This window comes from Pelophylax lessonae (assembly GCF_965119305.1).
Source record: "Pelophylax lessonae genome assembly, chromosome: 7".
Classification (NCBI taxonomy): domain Eukaryota; kingdom Metazoa; phylum Chordata; class Amphibia; order Anura; family Ranidae; genus Pelophylax; species Pelophylax lessonae.
The window spans coordinates 292,150,788-292,172,493 of NC_138774.1; the positions used below are offsets into that span (position 1 = coordinate 292,150,788).

General features: G+C 44.6%; 1 protein-coding gene across 1 annotated transcript in view; it reads left to right on the top strand.

Moving 5' to 3' along the window:
• RABGAP1 (RAB GTPase activating protein 1) overlaps positions 1–21,706 on the top strand; it is a 205,318-nt gene that overhangs the window by 126,049 nt on the left and 57,563 nt on the right. The gene's annotated exons all lie outside the window — the stretch shown is intronic.

Consider the following 21,706-nt stretch of genomic DNA (forward strand, 5'->3'; position numbering starts at 1 on the left):
ACACATTGGTCACTAGAGCCTTTGGGAGATACTGCAGGTACACATTGGTCACTAGAGCCTTGGGGAGATACTGCAGGTACACATTGGCCACTACAGCCTTGGAGAGATACTGCAGGTACACATTGGCCACTAGAGCCTCGGTAGATACTGCAGGTACACATTGGCCACTAGAGCCTTGGAGAGATACTGCATGTACACATTGGCCACTAGAGCCTCGGGAGATACTGCAGGTACATATTGGCCACTAGAGCCTCGGGAGATACTGCAGGTACACATTGGCCACTAGAGCCTTGGGAGATACTGCAGGTACACATTGGCCACTAGAGCCTCGGGAGATACTGCAGGTACACATTGGCCACTAGAGCCTTGTGGAGATACTGCAGGTACACATTGGCCACTAGAGCCTTGTGGAGATTCTGCAAGTACACATTGGTCACTAGAGCCTTGGGGAGATACTGCAGGTACACATTGGTCACTAGAGTCTTGGGTGGATACTTCAGGTAGATATTGGTCACTAGAGCCTTGGGGAGATACTGCAGGTACACATTGGCCACTAGAGCCTTGAGGAGGTACTGCAGGTACACATTGGCCACTAGAGCCTTGGGGAGATACTACAGGTACACCTTGGCCACTAGAGCCTTGAGGAGGTACTGCAGGTACACATTGGCCACTAAAGCCTTGGGGAGATACTGCAGGTACACATTGGCCACTAGAGCCTTGAGGAGGTACTGCAGGTACACATTGGCTACTAGAGCCTTGGGGAGGTACTGCAAGTACACATTGGCCACTAGAGCCTTGGGGAGATACTGCAGGTACACATTGGCCACTAGAGCCTTGGGGAGGTACTGCAGGTTCACATTGGCCACTAGAGCCTTGGAGAGATACTCTAGGTACACATTGGCCACTAGAGCCTTGGGGAGGTACTGCAGGTACACATTGGCCACTAGAGCCTTGGGGAGATACTGCAGGTACACATTGGCCACTAGAGCCTTGGGGAGGTACTGCAGGTACACATTGGCCACTAGAGCCTTGGGGAGGTACTGCAGGTACACATTGGCCACTAGAGCCTTGGGGAGATACTGCAGGTACACATTGGCCACTAGAGCCTTGGGGAGGTACTGCAGGTACACATTGGCCACTAGAGCCTTGGAGAGATACTGTAGGTACACATTGGCCACTAGAGCCTTGGAGAGATACTGCAGGTACACATTGGCCACTAGAGCTTTGGGGAGATACTGTAGGTACACATTGGCCACTAGAGCCTTGGGGAGGTACTGCAGGTATACATTGGCCACTAGAGCCTTGGAGAGATACTGCAGGTACACATTGGCCACTAGAGCCTTGGGGAGATGCTGCAGGTACACATTGGCCACTAGAGCCTTGGGGAGGTACTGCAGGTACACATTGGCCACTGGAACCTTGGGGAGGTACTGCAGGTACACATTGGCCACTAGAGTCTTGGGGAGATACTGCAGGTACACATTGGCCACTAGAGCCTTGGGGAGGTGCTGCAGGTACACATTGGCCACTAGAGCCTTGGGGAGGTACTGCAGGTACACATTGGCCACTAGAACCTTGGGGAGGTACTGCAGGTACACATTGGCCACTAGAACCTTGGGGAGGTACTGCAGGTACACATTGGCCACTAGAGTCTTGGGGAGATACTGCAGGTACACATTGGCCACTAGAGCCTTGGGGAGGTGCTGCAGGTACACATTGGCCACTAGAGCCTTGGGGAGATACTGCAGGTACACATTAGCCACTAGAGCCTTGGGGAGATACTGCAGGTACACATTGGTCACTAGAGCCTTGTGGAGATACTTCAGGTACACATTGGTCACTAGAGCCTTGGAGAGATACTGCAGGTACACATTAGCCACTAGAGCCTTGGGTAGATACTGCAGGTACACATTGGTCACTAGAGCCTTGGGGAGATACTGCAGGTACACATTGGCCACTAGAGCCTTGGGGAGATACTGCAGGTACACATTGGCCACTAGAGCCTTGGGGAGATACTGCAGGTACACATTGGCCACTAGAGCCTTGGGGAGGTACTGCAGGTACACATTGGCCACTAGAGCCTTGGGGAGGTACTGCAGGTACACATTGGCCACTAGAGCCTTTGGGAGATACTGCAGGTACACATTGGTCACTAGAGCCTTGGGTAGATACTGCAGGTACACATTGGCCACTAGAGCCTTGGGGAGATACTGCAGGTACACATTGGCCACTAGAGCCTTGGGGAGATACTTCAGGTACACATTGGCCACTAGAGCCTTGGGGAGATACTGTAGGTACACATTGGCCACTAGAGCCTTGGAGAGATACTGCAGGTACACATTGGCCACTAGAGCCTTGGGTGGATATTTCAGGTAGACAGTGGTTTAGTGTGCAGGCAGCGGCTGTTTTGGGCTGCGGTCTTGTGTGGCGGGGGTGGTGTGATGCGTTTCGGTCATTGCACAGCACATGGTCTGCTTCTCTTGCTGTACGGTGACATGCAGGGCCATCCAGAAATGTTTAATGTTATGTAAACATGCTGCATAATATCGCACATCTCTAGAACGCAGGGAAACACCGCTTTCTGGTGTGACATGACGCACAGAAAACATTTTTTATTTCTGTGTCATTGCAATTCCCAGCGTTGATCTGTCAGGAAAAATGCCGGTAACTGCACATAAGTGAATGGGCCCTTCAGCAAAATCATTTTTTTTTTTTTTGATCTGGGGTTCTGGGAAGTGAGGCATGAAGTTAGGGATTTTATTTCTCATGATCTGTTTATTACTCGGCCCGATCTTCCTGTCATTCTGAGACTGCGTTTACAAAGGGTGTGTCCTCTAAAGGGTTTCCTACAGTTCCCACTACCCTTCAAGCTTGAGAAATTGCCCACGGAGCCAGTTCTCACAGTAAGGTATAAAAATAGGAGGAGGTTATCCCATGCCCATGGCACGGCCCGCAGCCCGGGGGCCAAGCTTAGAAAAACACCGGCTTTGTTTTCAATAATTTCTGCCTTGTTATCGCTTCCTCAAGATGGGATCTGATTTGAAAGGAGCACATGGAAGACTTCTGGCAGAGCTTCCTTTATTCTTCTGGTTGCGCACGTGCACGTGAGGCGATAAAACAATCACTTCCTCACGTGCACGGATTTTCAGCACGCTGTTCTCATCAAGCACAGCTGCTGCTTTATCCTGTTGCATGTTTTTAATAACTAGGGACCGAGGATGATGTCATTCTTTCATTGGATGCCTTTCACAGTCTTTTAGGTGTTTCTATACTTTTATTTTTTTTACTTAACCAGTTTTCTTAAGGGTTTTCTAGCAAAAAAAAAAAAATATTTTAATTTGTAAACTACTCAGAACCCCCAAACATTTTATATATATATATTTATTCTTCCATTGGATGCGTTTCACAGTCTTTTAGGGGTTTCTTTAAATGCAAAATTATATTTATTTACTTTTACTTTTTTTACTTTACCAGTTTTCTTAAGGGTTTTCTTGCAAAAAAAAAAAAAAATATTTTAATTTGTAAACTACTCAGAACCCCCAAACATTATATATATATATATATATATATATATATATATATATATATATATATATATATATATATTTTTAGCAGAGGCCGTAGAGAATACAATGGAAATCATTGCAATATTTTTTATCACACCGTATTTGCGCAGCGGTCTTCCAAATGCATTTTTAGGAAAAAATTCACTTTTTTGAATTAAAAAATAAGAAAACAGTAAAGTTAGCCAAATTTTTTTATAATGTGAAAGATAATGTTACGCCGAGTAAATAGATGCCCAACATGTATGGATTGAACGCTGTTTACATATGTGGCCGCGACGTACGTATGCGTTCGCTTCTGCGTGCGACCACGCGGGGATGGGGAGCACTCTAAATTTTTTTTTTTTTATTATTGCTTTTTTTTATTTTTTTTTATTTTTACATTTTCCACTAAATTTTTTTTTTTTTTTTTTATCACTTTTATTCCTATTACAAGGAATGTAAACATCCTTGTATCAGGAATAGTGCATGGCATCTTTATGGAGAGATGTGGGGTCAATAAGACCTCCGATTTCTCCTACAGGCGGGAAAGCCTGAAATAAAAAAAAAATATGTAGTGCGCTCAAATTATTGCTCTCCCTCTAATGATCAAGGCGATACCTCACATGTGTGGTTTGAACACCGTTTACATATGTGGTCGGGACTTGTGTATGCGTTCGCTTCTGCGCGCGAGCTAACGGGGACAGGGCGCTTTAATGTTTTTTTTCTTCCTATTTATTATTATATTTATATTAATATATATTCTTTTATTTTTTTTATTTTTACACAGTTTTAAAAAAAAAAAAAAAGAAATGTTTTGATCATTTTTATTCCTATTAAAAGGAATGTAAATATCTCTTGTAATAGAAATAAGCAGGACAGGACCTCTTTATTGTGAGATCTGGGGGTCAAAAAGACCTCACATCTCACATTAACAAAGAAAAAAAAAAGTCATTTTTTTCATGCTGAAAAAATATTGGCTCTTCAAATTGGTTGCTAGGAGACGACGTTTCTATGACTCTCGAAGGACCGGGCGCAACATTATGATGTCACGTCCGGCCTGGCAGTTGTCAATACTGCCGTGATCTTGGCTACTTAGCCGAGATCATTTTTTTTTTTTCTTTTTTATAGGCTTTCCCGCCTGTAGGAGAAATCTGAGGTCTTATTGACCCCACATCTCTCCATAAAGATGCCAGGCACTATTCCTATTACAAGGGATGTTTACATTCCTTGTTATAGGAATAAAAGTGATCAAAAAAAAATTTAAGGGAAATGTAAAAAATAACAAAATAAACAATAATAAAAAAAAAAATTTAGAGTGCCCCCCGTCCCCGCATGCTCGCACGCAGAAGCGAACGCATGCGTACGTCGTGACCACATATGTAAACAGCGTTCAATCAATACATGTGAGGTATTGCCGCGAACCTTAAAGCGAGAGCGACAATTCTAGCCCAAGACCTGCTCTGTAACTCTAAACTGGTAACCTGTACAAAAATGTTAAAGCGTTGCCTATGGAGATGTTTTAAGTATCGAAGTTTGGCACCATTCCACGAGTGTGCCCAATTTTAAAGCGCGATAGGCTAGGTATCTATTTACTCGGCGAAACATCATCTTTCACTTTATACAAAAAAATGTGGCTTCGCGGTAGGCAAAAAGAACTCCCATGCGGCTTCCTGCACTAAATCAGCGGTGGGCAAAAAGAACTCCCATGCGGCTTCCCGTACTAAAATAGCAGTGGGCAAAAAGAACTCCCATGCGGCTTCCCGCACTAAAATAGCGGTGGGCAAAAAGAACTCCCATGCGGCTTCCCGCACTAAAATAGCGGTGGGCAAAAAGAACTCCCATGCGGTTTCCCGCATTAAATCAGCGGTGGGCCAAAAGAACTCCCATGCGGCTTCCCGCACTTAATCAGTGGTGGGCAAAAAGAACTCCCATGCGGCTTCCCGCACTAAATTAGCGGTGGGCAAAAAGAACTCCCATGCGGCTTCCCGCACTAAATTAGCGGTGGGCAAAAAGAACTCCCATGCGGCTTCCCGCACTAAAATAGCGGTGGGCAAAAAGAACTCCCATGCGGCTTCCCACACTAAATCAGCGGTGGGCAAAAAGAACTCCCATGCGGCTTCCCGCACTAAAATAGCGGCGGGCAAAAAGAACTCCCATGCGGTTTCCCGCATTAAATCAGTGGTGGGCCAAAAGAACTCCCATGCGGCTTCCCGCACTAAATCAGTGGTGGGCAAAAAGAACTCCCATGCGGCTTCCCGCACTAAAATAGCGGTGGGCAAAAAGAACTCCCATGCGGCTTCCCGCACTAAATTAGCAGGGGGCAAAAAGAACTCCCATGTGGCTTCCCGCACTAGTGTATGGGAGCCATGCAACGGGCAGCTCGCCGGATTCCCGGCTTGCGTTCCACCTACACGCGTTTCGTCATTGGCTTAACGTCTTCAGAAGCTGAAAAATTGCTCAGAAACCCAAACATTATATATCATTTTATTTAGCAGAGACCCTAGAGAATAAAAAGGCGGTTGTTGCAATTTTTTATGTCGCACAGCCGATTTTTCAAAAGCTAATTTTTGGGAAAAAATACACCTTAATGAACTCCCATTGAGATTCATTTTTGCATTTCTCTCCTACATGTATTATCATCTTTTTTTTTTTTTTTGCTTATAAAATTACTCTAAAACCCCAAAACATTTTATATATTTTTTTAGACCCTAGAGAATAAAAAGGCGGTTGTTGCAATTTTTTATGTCACAAGTATTTGCGCAGCGATTTTTCAAATGCAGTTTTTTGGGGAAAAAATGCACCCTAATGAATTCCCACCTGGGTCAATTCTTACATTTCTCTCCTACATGTAAAAATCATATTTTTTTCAATAGAAAATTACCTAGAACCCCCAAAAATTATATTTATTTTTTTTTATTAGCAGAGACCCTACAGAATAAAAAGGAGGTTGTTGCAATTTTTTATGTTACATTTTTTATATCCATAAGAGGAGTTAACACAATAGGGAGTATGGAGATAAGAAGACGACCTTGATACCCATAAGAAGGTCACACAATATGGAGTATGGAGGGTCGAAGACAACCTTAATACCCATAAGAAGGCCACACAATATGGAGTCTGGAGGGAAGAAGACTATCCTGATATCCAAAAGAGGAGTTACACAATAGGAGTTACACAATAGGGAGTATGGAGGGAAGAAGATGACCTTGATACCGATATGAAAGTCACACAATATTGAGTATAGAAGGAAGAAGAGGGCCTTGATACCCATAAGAGGAGTCGCACAATATGGAGTATGGAGGGAAGAAGATAACCTAGATACCCATAAGGTCACACAATATGGAGTATGGAGGGAAGGAGACGACTATGATACCCATAAGAGGAGTCACACAATATGGAGTATGGAGGGAAGAAGACTGTCCTTATATCCATAGGAGGAGTTACACAATAGGGAGTATGGAGGTAAGAAGACGACCTTGATACCCATAAGAAGGCCACACAATATGGAGTATAGAGGGATGAAGACTTTCCTGATACCCATAGAAGGAGTCACACAATATGGAGTATGGAGGGAAGAAGACGACTATGATACCCATCAGAGGACTCACACAATATGGAGTATGGAGGGATGAAGACTTTCCTGATACCCATAGGAGTCACACAATATGGAGTATGGAGGGAAGAAGACGACTATGATACCCATCAGAGGACTCCCACAATATGGAGTATGGAGGGAAGAATACTGTCCTGATATCCATAGGAGGAGTTACACAATATGGAGTATGGAGGTAAGATGATGACCTTGATACCCATAAGAAGGCCACACAATATGGAGTATGGAGAGAAGAAGACTATCCTGATATCCAAAAGAGGAGTTACACAATAGGGAGTATGGAGGGAAGAAAATGACCTTCATAACAATAAGAAGGTCACACAATAAAGAGGACCTTGATACCCATAAGAGGAGTCACACAATATTGACTATGGAAGGAAAAAGAGGACCTTGATACCCATAAGAGGAGTCACACAATATGGAGTATGGAGGGAAAAAGACTGTCCTGATATCCATTGGAGGAGTTAGACAATAGGAGTATGGAGGTAAGAAGATGACCTAGATACCCATAAGAAGGCCACACCATATGGAGTATGGAGGGACAAAGACAGCCTTGATACTCATAAGAAGGCCACACCATATGGAGTATGGAAGGACAAAGACAGCCTTGATACTCATAAGAAGGCTGATGGCTAGTAGAAGAGTAAGGTGTTATTAGGGTGGCAGTTGGTAGTAAGTGGAGAAGACTGAAAGGTAGGGGGTTTGTCCTGAGTGAGATGAGGGTTTAGATTCTCTGACCATACCCTGTATCTGTACAACATTGATAGGACAGTTGGATTGCAAGCTTTCTAATGGCGCTTTTCCACTGCATGGAACCGAACGGTTCGGCTCGCTTTTGTGCTTTTCCACTGCATGGTACCGCATGGTACGGTGTAGGAACGGTTCGGTGCGGTACGGCGGCGCTTTTCCACTACATGGAACCGAACGGTACAGCTCGCTTAAACAGTACCACCTCGGTTGTGGTTCCAAGAGGGCCATACCGGTACCATATCCCACAATCATTTGCATGCAGCCTTGACTGTTTGTCACTACTAGCCACTGATTGGTCAGAGAATCGTTGTTATCTCACCCACTTACTTTAGTACTACTTTAGTGGAAAAGCAAACCATACCAAACCGTACCGAACTGTTTCAACACCGTACCATGTGGTACCATGCAGTGGAAAACCAAACCGGGCCAAGCAGGGCCGAGTGGAGCCGAGCCGGTACTTGCAGTGGAAAAGTGCCATAAGAGATGAGCACCGATGTAAATGGTTCAGCGTTCTCTGTAAAGTGCTGTGGATAGTAGGTCAATAAAAGAGCTTGTAAGCTTCTGTAGGATGGAAGCCATGTGAGGTTCTATACCCCTTTAAATAAACAAAGTTACCATAAATGTAGTAATACCCATCATATTTTGACATTACTCAACACAGATCCAATTGATAAGCAAAGTAATTAGAGAAGGACCTTGTTTTTTGCTTTTATTATCTGTAGACGATGAGTCAGACACACCAAGAGGTTCATCACAAACCAGATCTATTCGTAACAGACATGCTGTGTTGTCACAAGACTGCCAGGGTACAGCCTATTAGTAATGACGCACAGCGCTTCAGGATTCTGATCTTGCTTGTACTATTGTCTGCAAAGAGTATTTCTCCATGCTGGACTCCCACCATTCACTTCCATGGTGAACCTCATTCACCCTCCGCAATGGTCAGCACTGTGGTACGCTTCAACCAACACAAGGAGGAGTCTCAGTCCACGTTGTGTTCACTGAAATGTAATAAAATAATTTGGTTTTATTGGTCTAAACAAAACTTTTTTTTAACTGTCTAAGGCACAGATGTCAAACACAAGGCCCGCGGGCCGAATCAGGCCCTCCAGGCCATTTCATAGGGCCCTTGCACCTCTCCAGCAGCTGCTGCATCTCCCTCATCTCTGCCCCCACCTTGTCTCAGCAGACGGCAGAATAGAGGATAGAACTCCTGCCAGATCCTGTGCTTCCCCTTCCAGCTGCAGAGAGGACCACCCCCCAACTCAGCAGTTGGCAGCAGAGAGGAGGACACAACTCCTACAGATCCTGCATCTCTCTGTGCAGCCACAGCACCCCCTCCTCTCTGCCTCCACTGGTCTCAGCATTCAGCAGACTCCGGCAGCTGACTCCAGCCCTCCTCCAGACCCTGCAGTTGCTGTTTCCCAGCTCTGCCTCCAGCTTCTTCCCAGCAGCAGCACATGGTAAAGGGGATGCAGTGTGATGTAAGAGAGGGTGGGGGCTCTGGACTTCTGATAGTGGTGGGCTACAGATAAAACCGGCCCTCCGAGGGCAACCATAATGGTGCTACGGCCCGCAATGAAATTTAGTTTGACACCCCTGGTCTAAGGCCTCATACACTCTGGACGTTTTTAATGCTGCTGTTAGGGGCGTCTGGCAGGTTTTTTGGGGGTTCTTTTTGCTTCTAAACACCCCTAAATGTTAGCCTGTGTGTCCATACACACATAGGCGCTTAGAGGCAGAAAAAAAACACTGCCAGTCCAGGAGCAGCGGCTTTTCGGCTGAAAAACACTTTATGCGTGAAATGGCGATTTATACATTTTTAATATTCAAAGCACGCGCACCATCCATCCATCCACTCCCCCATCCATCCATGTCTCAATTCTTTCTTTTGTTGAGAAATCACTGTGAAAAACACCCCCCTAGCATTCCTAGCCATGGCCATCTTAAGTAAGGGCAGATGATTCATGTAGAATTTACTTCCTGGAATCCATCTGCCCTTAGCTCAGGCATGCAGGCTGGAGGATGTGCTTAGCTGAGAAAACCCCTCCTCCCATGAAGACTCCTGGGATGTATGACATCATTTTGGCCTAGACCAGAAACCAGGAAGATCCTGAAGATATTCTGCTTTAAAGTGATTGTAAAGTCTCTTTTTTTTTTTTTTTTTTTTTTTTTAAATAATATAATAATAATGATACCTGAAACTGGTACTTTAAGGCTCTGTTCTTTCAGCTGTCAGCAGGATTCCCCCACTGACAGCTGAAATGTAAAAAAAAAAAAAAAAAAAGCCAGCAATTATTGGTTGTTAAGGAGGGGGGCCACCATGTCCTTAACAACCGATGACTCATTCAGCTGTCACTGGGGTTCCCCTGTTGACAGCTGAAGTGTTAAAGTGATTGTAAAGTCTCATTTTTTTAAATAAAAATAAGAAACGTGATACTTCCCTCCTCTGTGCAGTTGGTTTACACAGAGCAGCCCGGATCCTCCTCTTCCCGGGTGCCTCGTTCCTGCTCCTGGCCCCTCCCTCCTCTTCTTGGGTCCCTCCCTTCTGCTCCTGGCCCCTCCCTCCTCCTCTCGGATCCCTCGTTCCTGCTTCGGGTCCCTCCTTCCTGCTCTGGGTCCCTCCCTTCTGCTTCTGGTCCCTCCCTCCTCTTCTTGGGTCCCTCCCTTCTGCTCCTGGCCCCTCCCTCCTCTTCTCAGGTCCCTCATTCCTGCTCCTGGCTCCTCCCGCCTCTTCTCAGGTCCCTCGATCCTGCTCCTGGTCCCTCCCTCCTCTTCTCGGGTCCCTCGTTCCTGCTCCTGGTCCCTCCCTCCTCTTCTTGGGTCCCTCCCTTCTGCTCCTGGCCCCTCCCTCCTCTTCTGGGGTCCCTCGTTCCTGGTCCCTCCCTATTGAGGGCCCGCACAGCAAGCAGCTTGCTATGGGGGCACTCGAGCTGAGCTGCAGCTCCGTGTGTCCATTCAGACACAGAGCTGCCATTCGGCCCCACCCCTCTCTTTCCTGATTGGCTCACTGACTTTGATTGACAGCTGTGGGAGCCAGTTGCGCCGTGGCTGTATCTTAGCAAATCAGGAGGGAGAGTTCCAGAACGGCCGAGGGACTGGTGGACATTGCTGGACAGAAAGGGGGCTCAGATAAGTATTATCAGGGGTGCTGAGGGGGGCTGCTACACACAGAAGGCTTTTTATCTTAATGCATAAAATGCAGCTTCTGACTTTACAACTCCTTTAAATGATAAGTTCACCTTTTGGTACATGTTACATTGCTTTGTGCACTGGTACGCAGTCATGTTGGAACAGGAAGGGGCCATCCCCAAAGTCTTCCTACAAAGTTGGGAGCTTGAAATTGCCCAAAATGTCTTGGTATGCTGACGCCTTAAGAGTTCCCTTCACTGGAACTAAGGGGCCAAGACCAACCCTTGAAAAACAACCCCACACCATAATCCCCCCTCCCCCACACCATAATCCCCCCTCCACCAAATGATTTGGACCAGTGCACAAAGCAAGGTCCATAAAGACATGGATGAGCGAGTTTGGGGTGGAGGAACTTGACTGTCCTGCACAGAGTCCTGACCTCAACCCGATAGAAGACCTTTGGACTGTGAGCCAGGCCTCCTCGTCCAACATCAGTGCCTGACCTTCGAAATGTGCTTCTGGAAGAATGGTCGAACATTCCCATAGACACTCTCCTAAACCTTGTGGACGGCCTTCCCAGAAGAGTTGAAGCTGTTATAGCTGCAAAGGGTGGGCCAACTCAATATTGAACCCTATGGACTAAGACTGGGATGCCATTAAAGTTCTTGTGTGTGTAAAGGCAGGCGTCCCAATACTTTTGGTAATATAATGTACATACAGTATTTCGCAAAAGTAAGTACACCCCTCACATTTTTGTAAATATTTTATTCTATCTTTTCATGTGACAACACTGAAGAAATGAGACTTTGCTACAATGTAAAGTAGTGAGTGTACAGCTTGTATAACAGTGTAAATTTACTGTCCCCTCAAAATAACTCAACACAGCCATTAATGTCTAAACCGCTGGCAACAAAAGTGAGGACACCCCTAAGTGTAAATATCCAAATTGGGCCCAATTAGCCATTTTCCCTCCCCGGTGTTATGTGAGTACCACTGCCTTACTAAAGAAGCTGAGGGTAAAGGTGATGGACTGGCCAAGCATGTCTCCAGACCTAAACCCTATTGAGCATCTGTGGGGCATCCTCAAACGGAAGGTGGAGGAGCGCAAGGTCTCTAACATCCACCAGCTCTGTGATGTCATCATGGAGGAGTGGAAGAGGACTCCAGTGACAACCTGTGAAGCTCTGGTGAACTCCATGCCTAAGAGGGTTAAGGCAGTGCTGGAAAATAATGGTGGCCACACAAAATATTGACACTTTGGGCCCAATTTGGACCAAAGTGGTGAATACGCCAGGAAACGTGTTCTATCCAGATGTAAACAAAGTTGTGTTCCTGTGACCTCGGCTCCGTTATGTGCCATAGATTTAATCCCTTACCCTAGCAATGCCTCTGCAAAGTTCCTTCTCTGCTCTTTTTGCATGTCAGTCTCTGTAAACAGAGGCCTCCTTTAACCACTTCTGGACCGGAAGGATTTTCCCCCTTAATGACCAGGCCATTTTTTGCGATTCGGCACTGCGTTACTTTAACTGACAATTGCGCGGTCGTGCGACGCTGTACCCAAATACAATTGATGTCCTTTTTTTCCAACAAATGGACAATTCTTTTGGTGATTTTATCACCTGTGCGATTTTTATTTTTTGCCCTATAAACAAAAAAATAGCAGCAATTCTGGAAAAAAAAAAAAAAAATGCACTTTCTGCTGTAAAACATTACCCCCAAAAAATTTAAAAATCAAATTTTTTCATCATTTTTGACCAATTTGTATTCTGCTACATACTTTTGTTAAAAAAAAATCCCAGTAAGCGTATATTGATTGGTGATAGGGGAAAGATTTCTTTTTTTAATTTTTTTTTTAGTAGTAATGGCGGCGATCTGCGATTTTTAGCGGGACTGCGACATTGTGGCGGACAGATCGGACCCCTAACTGACATTTTTGACACTTTTTTGGGGGGACCAGTGACATTACTACAGTAATCAGTGCTAAAAATATGCACTGTTACTGTACTAATGACACTGGCAGGGAAGGGGTTAACCCAAAGGGTTTAATATGAGCCTAGGGAGTGTTTTCTAACTGTGTGGGGGGATGGGCTTGTGAGATCAACACAGAGACCTGTGTTTCTGAATAGGAGGGTCACAGGAGCTCTGCATTGATACCAGAGAGAGCAACGGTCTGATGTGTTTACAACAGCAGCCCGCCGTTCTCTCTTCACAGGGAGCGATCGCGGGTTCCCGGCGGCAATTGTGGCCGTCGGCCCTGTGGTTCGGCTTCCCCGCTGGCGAGTGGGCGCCCCCCCCCCCAGGATCGCTCCCGCCATACAGGTACGGCGATTCGCGGAAACATGCCGCTGTATATAGGCGGTGGCTGGTCGGCAAGTGGTTAATGTTATAACATTTTGGGGCTGCATTCCCAAGGACTCTGCACTCCGCTGTCCCTCCCTGCTTCCAGGTGCAGCATCTTTGTGTACCTAATAGATCCTTGTGGGTGCGTCCAGCACCATAAAGCACCTTGCAAATGGCAAATCAGCAGTGTGTACCTCCCAGCTTCCAGGTGCAGAATTTTTTGTGTACCTAATAGATCCTTGTGGGTGCGTCCAGCACCATACGGCACCTTGCAAATGGCAAATCAGCAGTGTGTACCTCCCAGCTTCCAGGTGCAGCATTTTTTGTGTACCTAATAGATCCTTTGTGGGTGCGTCCAGCACCATAAGGCACTTTGGAAATGGCAAATCAGCAGTGTGTCCCTCCCAGCTTCCAGGTGCGGCATCTTTGTGAACCTAATAGATCCTTGTGGGTGCGTCCAGCACCATTATGCACCTTGCAAATGGCAAATCAGCAGTGTGTCCCTCCCAGCTTAAAGGTGCAGCATCTTTGTGTACCTTATAGATCCTTGTGGGTGCGTCCAGCACCATAAGGCACCTTGGAAATGGCAAATCAGCAGTGTGTCCCTCCCAGCTTCCAGGTGCAGCATCTTTGTGTACCTAATAGATCCTTGTGGGTGCGTCCAGCACCATAAGGCACCTTGGAAATGGCAAATCAGCAGTGTGTCCCTCCCAGCTTCCAGGTGCAGCATCTTTGTGTACCTAATAGATCCTTGTGGGTGCGTCCAGCACCATAAGGCACCTTGGAAATGGCAAATCAGCAGTGTGTCCCTCCCAGCGTCCAGGTGCAGCATCTTTGTGAACCTAATAGATCCTTGTGGGTGCGTCCAGCACCATTATGCACCTTGCAAATGGCAAATCAGCAGTGTGTCCCTCCCAGCTTAAAGGTGCAGCATCTTTGTGTACCTTATAGATCCTTGTGGGTGCGTCCAGCACCATAAGGCACCTTGGAAATGGCAAATCAGCAGTGTGTCCCTCCCAGCTTCCAGGTGCAGCATCTTTGTGTACCTAATAGATCCTTGTGGGTGCGTCCAGCACCATAAGGCACCTTGGAAATGGCAAATCAGCAGTGTGTCCCTCCCAGCTTCCAGGTGCAGCATCTTTGTGTACCTAATAGATCCTTGTGGGTGCGTCCAGCACCATAAGGCACCTTGGAAATGGCAAATCAGCAGTGTGTCCCTCCCAGCTTCCAGGTGCAGCATCTTTGTGTACCTTATAGATCCTTGTGGGTGCGTCCAGCACCATAAGGCACCTTGGAAATGGCAATTCAGCAGTGTGTCCCTCCCAGCTTCCAGGTGCAGCATCTTTGTGTACCTAATAGATCCTTGTGGGTGCGTCCAGCACCATAAGGCACCTTGGAAATGGCAAATCAGCAGTGTGTCCCTCCCAGCTTCCAGGTGCTGCATCTTTGTGTACCCAATAGATCCTTGTGGGTGCCTCCAGCACCATAAAGCACCTTGCAAATGGCAAATCAGCAGTGTGTCCCTCCCAGCTTCCAGGTGCAGCATCCAGAGTCTGTTGCAGGCTGTGGCTGTAGTTAGGGGTTCATAATTTATTGCCCTTTGTCTCCTCCCCTGAGGACCACCTCCCTAAACCACCCAGTACAGCAGTCAGCCCCATCCAGCCCCAGCCTTCCATAGACTTTGACCGGCTGCCAGCAAGGCGGTGTGGAAGCTGCACCCATCTTTCCCGGGTGCACTACAATTCCAGCAGGGATGCAGTGCACCTAGGCAGCGCCATGTGCCAGGGTCCTTACTAGAGTAATGGGGGGGCACCATAGAATGTACAAGACATGGAATCATTTCTATCTCCTGCAGTCCTTTCAGTCTTATTTTGAAGGCTGTACATTCCGTTAGCAGATCTAAATTTAAAGTGAGTAACATTGTACTCTAAATAGAGATTTCTGGTTTTAATTTTCACAACGATAATAACTTATTCTGGGTGATGATGACTCAAAGGGCAGAGGGCGTGTGAAATGATGTCCTTGTTTAATGTTCCCATCATAGAAGCAGATGATTGGATGGTTACTAACGTCTGTTCACACAAAAAAACGATACGCTCGCTCGATCACCGCCAATTCGGCACATGAGGTTATATAGCACCAAAACGCTGAGCTGATATCTATGGAATCCAGGTGTGTCTCATTCCCCAATGACAGGAACTGAAGGCCCATGGGACTTTAACGAGAGACACAACAGATATAAAAAATATATAAATACATAAAAAATACTATCATCAACAAGAAAATACAAAATACATACAAATAGTCACTTCATCTATTTCTTTTTTTTGAAAATTCTTTTTATTATTTTAAAGAGAACAACATACAAAACAGAGCCGTTGGTCATACCCTGGCTCAAGACAATACAAGGTATAACAAAACAACAATTATAAGAAACAAAAGAAATCTCCGAACAAGGCTGCAACCAACGACCGCATAAGGTCGTGCTTCACCATTGAAGGACTGTGCAAAACGTGAGAGTCCGCTCACCGTGGGACACCCCAGGAGTCTAGAAGGGCGGTATGGAGAAGGGAGTGTTCACATATTAAGGTCCTGGAGTCACCCCCACCCGGGTCCACAGCATCATTAGTAGCTTTGTTGGTCTCCAGCCAGATATTCCAGACCTTCACAAATTTCTGTGGGCAACCTCTGTTAGTATAGGTCGATTTGTATAAAGGAATAACCGAGTTTACCAAGGTCTTCCACGAGGAAAGGGTGGGCGCATCAGGCCTCCACCATCTGAGAACCACCAGTTTCCTCGCGTAAAACAACAAAAGGGGCCCAGAAGAGTGCAAGTTGCCACAGAGTGGGCCAAATCATTCACAAGTCCCAGAAAGCAGTATTCAAGTTTGAGAGGCACACGGATGGTGGTCACTCGATCCACAAAGTCCAAAACCACGGTCCAGTACGCTACCAGAGACGGGCAATGCCAGATCATAGGCGTATATGTGGGGTCGGTAGCACCACAGCGCCAGGGAAAGCCCTATGCAGTCTAGTCGGAGTCAGATGAAATCTATGTAGGATTTTGAACTGCACCAGGCGGTCCCTGGTTGCCACCAAGTGACGGAAGGGGTAGTCCTAGACATCCTCCCAGTCCTCTGTATCTAGTTCTGGAGCCTCCGCCACCCAGAAGGCCTGCAGAGCCTCCAAGCCAGTATGTACACTAGGAAGCAAAGTACTGTAAATGGTAGAGAGAGGCTTTTTCAGTGTCTCATCCCTGAGAATGGCCTCCAGGTCCGCAAGAGTAAAATCACAGGGGGAGTCTCCATACTGCTTGTGAAAAGCATGTCGGAGCTGCAGGTAGCAAAAAAAGTGGGAGTTGGGCAAGGAGCACTTCATCTATTTCTGATCAACCGGTACTCCGACTGGGTACCTCCGTTGACGGATGCTCCTAGTGCTTCCCGAGGGCTCCAAGCACTCCACCAGACACCATAACCACGTCAGACCCCACGAACCGCTGCAGCTTGGTTGGGGTCTCGCCATCTCCTACCCACCCTGGAACCTACGACAAGACTCCAGTGTCCAGTGGGTGAACCTCTCTTTCCCCAGAGAGTGAAGCATGAACAGGAACAAGCTCTTACAAGAGCTTAGTGATTATCCAAGGGAGTATGAAGAGCATAGCAATCCCTTGTAGCAGATTCCCCCAATAAGAGACCGGACTCTAGATTGAGGGTGAAGTAGAACTCAAACGTTTAATGGTACAGCTGCTCTTTTATACAGTTTTCCCCCACAAGGTTACCGCCCAGGGGGACCTTGTGGGGAACAGGACCTGAAATTTACAATTCCATACATTGTACACAATCCCTCCCCTCTGCCTGATTACATTATCATATGCTGGTGAAATTGTATACAGAAATAGAATTAACCTGAACTAATTATCTAGCCATCTGGACAGAACAATGTGAGGTCATTAACATTTAACAATGGGACAGGCAGACTTAACACAATCTACATCCCACCTCAAAACAGACAATAGAACAAGACTGCCAATGACAGTCTGTCCGTCTCCTACATTGAAGTACATGGAATACACATCTACGTATTGCTATGATTATTTAGGTGTCACAGACTTCATGGCAACAGGCTATAGGTCTCACAGTGTAAAGTGGGATCAAATCTTCATATTTCTTGAGAGATGTTGTTGATAAATATTACTCTCCCATTTGAAGTTATCCAAACCATTTTCTTTAGTGTCCCTTAAGTATCTGTCTTTTTCACTCCCAGTGACGGTGAGTACCGTCACATGACATACCAGAAGTAATGATTAATCTGTGCTGAGTGGATCTCGACGTGTTTCGCGAAAACATTAGTTCGCTTCATCAGGAGAAAACCCAGATATGAATCTGAAAACAAAGATATCATACATAAAGCAAAGACCAAACAAACAAAAAACAAAGGTTATATAGCAGCTAGAGGTGCACCGAATGCAAATTTTGGTGCTGGAACCAAAATTCAGGAATGCACTTGGCGGAAACCGAAAATGACAGTTTATAAAAAATATATTTTATATATATATATATATATATATATATATATATATATATACATACAGTATATATATTATATAGAAAATATATATTTTTTTATTAGGGTTGCACCCATATCATTATCAGTATTAAGCATTTGCACGAGTATTGGTACCGTGATACAAAAAGTTTTGTTATCTTAACGCATTCTAAAAACCTTCCTGACTTTACAACTCCTTTAAAAAAGTCCGGCAATTGGAGCTGTCAAAAAAAAAAAAAAAAGCAGCCGGGCAATGTTTATCAACAACATTGCTCAGCTGCTGAAACACTGATAAAAATTGTTTATTTTTGTTCAGTATCTTTCTGTTCCTTCATCTGCAGATCAAAGGGATGAACTTGGATCTGCAGAGTCAGTCCATTTGTGTTTTTTTTATTAAATGTTCCTCTGTTTAACCCCTTATTAAATCTTAATTTACTATAATCAGCCGTAATTAACTCTCTGTTCTCCTCCAATTATTATTTTTCTGCTGTTTTTTTTTTTTTTGTTCACTTCTGTTTTATAAACTATTGATAATTAAAACTTTGTGGTGTTAAAAATCTTGCTTGCTGCATTTTTGATCCGTTTAAAAAAAAAAACAAACGCACATTTCCATCTAAATGCATTGAAAACGCAGCAAGAACTCAATAATGCACCTGTATTTTGTTTTTTATTGTGGTTTTTTTAATTCACCTGACCTATAAAAAAATGCACCGTATTTTTCTGATTTTTTTTTTTTTGTTCTATTTTATAAACTATTAATAATTAAAAATTTGTGGCGTTAAAAAGCTTGCTTGCGGCATTTTTGGTCCATTTAAAAAAAAAACGCACCAAAAATGCACATTTATATTGAAATGAATTGAAAACACAGCAAGAACTCATTAATAACGCACCTTTATTATGTTTAATGTGTTTTTTTTTAATTCACGTGACCTATAAAAAATGCACTGTATTTTTCTGCTTATTTATTTATTTTTTTGTTCACTTCTATTTGATAAACTATTAATAATTAAAACTTTGTGGCGTTAAAAATCTTGCTTGCTGCATTTTTGGTCCGTTAAAAAAAAAAAAGCACATTTATATTGAAATTTATTAAAAACGTAGCAAGAACTCATTAATGACGCACCTTTATTTTGTTTTTAATATGTTTTTTTAATTCACGTGACCTTTAAAAAATGCACTGTATTTTTCTGCTGATTTATTTATTTTTTTGTTCACTTCTATTTGATAAACTATTAATAATTAAAAATTTGTGGCGTTAAAAATCTTGATTGCTGCATTTTTGGTCCGTTTAAAAAAAAAAAAAAGCACATTTATATTGAAATTTATTAAAAACGTAGCAAGAACTCATTAATAACGCACCTGTATCATGTTTTTAATATGTTTTTTTAATTCACGTGACCTATAAAAAATGCGCCGTTAAACGAATTTCAGCCTTTTTTCTGTTTTCCACGTCTTTAGCCATATCAAGACTTTATAATAATATAATAAAAAATAATAATGTTAATAATATCTGAATCGTTTCGTCCCTTTCTTTTTTTGTTTTACCATATCAAGACTTATAATAATAATAACATAATAATAAATAATAACATTAATATTATCTCAATCGTCCCTTCCTTTTTTTTTTTTTGGTTTTTTTTTTTTTTTTTGTGATGTGTCACAAAAAAATAATAAACAATATGTTTACAACACCAATAGAGTACACAAAAAAATATTGTGTAAAAAAATTCAAATATACAATGACTAAGAAGGAAAAAAAAAAAATAAAGTTCACACATAAGAAGACACATATATTTCCAATAAATAACTTTAAAAATGAGTCCCTTGTGTTTTTTATTGTAATTTCTGAATGGCCTGATAATATTGGATTAAATAATGGACTATTATCCTTCCAAAAAAAAAAAAAATTACATTACAAGATTACAAGAAATAACAGACTTCTCCTCGCAAAAAAAAGAAATTACATTACATTACAAGATCCATCATCTCATAAACAACACAAGGAATATGTAGAAGCCTTCTGCCGATATAACTGGGTCAAACATTCCCATCCAAACTGACTTCATATTAAAAAGAAAAATCGACTTTAATCAGAAAGAGCCCCGTGGTTTTTCTGTTATACATTCATCACATACGTAAATTACGCATAGGTAAACGGTGTTTGCACCACACATGTGAGGTATCGTTGCAAATGTTAAAGCAAGAGCATTTTTTTTTTTTTTTTAATTCATTAAAGTGTATTTTTTCCCCCAAAAAATGCTGCGCAAATACTGTGTGACATAACAAATTGCAACGATTGCCATTTTATTCCCTAGGGTCTCTCTCTCTCTCATATATATATAAAATGTTGGCGGGTTAGAAGTAATTTTCTAGCAAAAAATGCTGATTTAAACTTGTAAATAAAAAGTGCCAGAAAAATCCTTTAAGTAGTTAGCAAGTCTAGCACTAGGGTTGTCTGTATAATTTCTATCACCTGAAAAACCTGTCTGATCCTGCCTGGCAATGTCTTTCTCTCTGTAAACTGACCACGGTATACCATGGCTGCTGAGCCCTGACACCGTGGTCAGTTTACGTGCCTCCGTCATCCGCAGCCCTCCTGTCCTCCTTTGATCTCTCTCCTCCTCTGTTCTCTCTCCTCCTCTGTTCTCTCTCCTCCTCTGTTCTCTCTCCTCCTCTGTTCTCTCTCCTCCTCTGTTCTCTCTCCTCCTCTGTTCTCTCTCCTCCTCTGTTCTCTCTCCTCCTCTGTCCTCTCTCCTCCTCTGTCCTCTCTCCTCCTCTGTTCTCTCTCCTCCTCTGTTCTCTCTCCTCCTCTGTTCTCTCTCCTCCTCTGTTCTCTCTCCTCCTCTGTTCTCTCTCCTCCTCTGTTCTCTCTCCTCCTCTGTTCTCACTCCTCCTCTGTTCTCACTCCTCCTCTGTTCTCACTCCTCCTCTGTTCTCACTCCTCCTCTGTTCTCACTCCTCCTCTGTTCTCACTCCTCCTCTGTTCTCACTCCTCCTCTGTTCTCACTCCTCCTCTGTTCTCACTCCTCCTCTGTTCTCTCTCCTCTGTCCTCTCTCCTCCTCTGTTCTCTCTCCTCCTCTGTCCACTCTCCCCCTCTGTCCTCTCTCCTCCTCTGTCCTCTCTCCTCCTCTGTCCTCTCTCCTCCTCTGTTCTCTCTCCTCCTCTGTCCTCTCTCCCCCTCTGTCCTCTCTCCCCCTCTGTCCTCTCTCCTCCTCTGTCCTCTCCTCCTCTGTCCTCTCTCCTCCTCTGTTCTCTCTCCTCCTCTGTCCTCTCTCCTCCTCTGTCCTCTCTCCTCCTCTGTCCTCTCTCCCCCTCTGTCCTCTCTCCCCCTCTGTCCTCTCTCCCCCTCTGTCCTCTCTCCCCCTCTGTTCTCTCTCCCCCTCTGTCCTCTCTCCTCCTCTGTCCTCTCTCCTCCTCTGTCCTCTCTCCTCCTCTGTCCTCTCTCCTCCTCTGTCCTCTCTCCTCCTCTGTCCTCTCTCCTCCTCTGTCTTCTCTCCTCCTCTGTCTTCTCTCCTCCTCTGTCTTCTCTCCTCCTCTGTCCTCTCTCCTCCTCGGTCCTCTCTCCCCCTCGGTCCTCTCTCCCCCTCGGTCCTCTCTCCCCCTCGGTCCTCTCTCCCCCTCGGTCCTCTCTCCCCCTCCTCCTCTGTCCTCTCTCTCTCTCCTCCTCTGTCTTCTCTCTCTCCTCCTCTGTCTTCTCTCTCTCCTCCTCTGTCTTCTCTTCTCCTCCTCTGTCCCCTCTTCTCCTCCTCTGTCCTCTCTCCTCCTTCTTTGTCCTTTCTC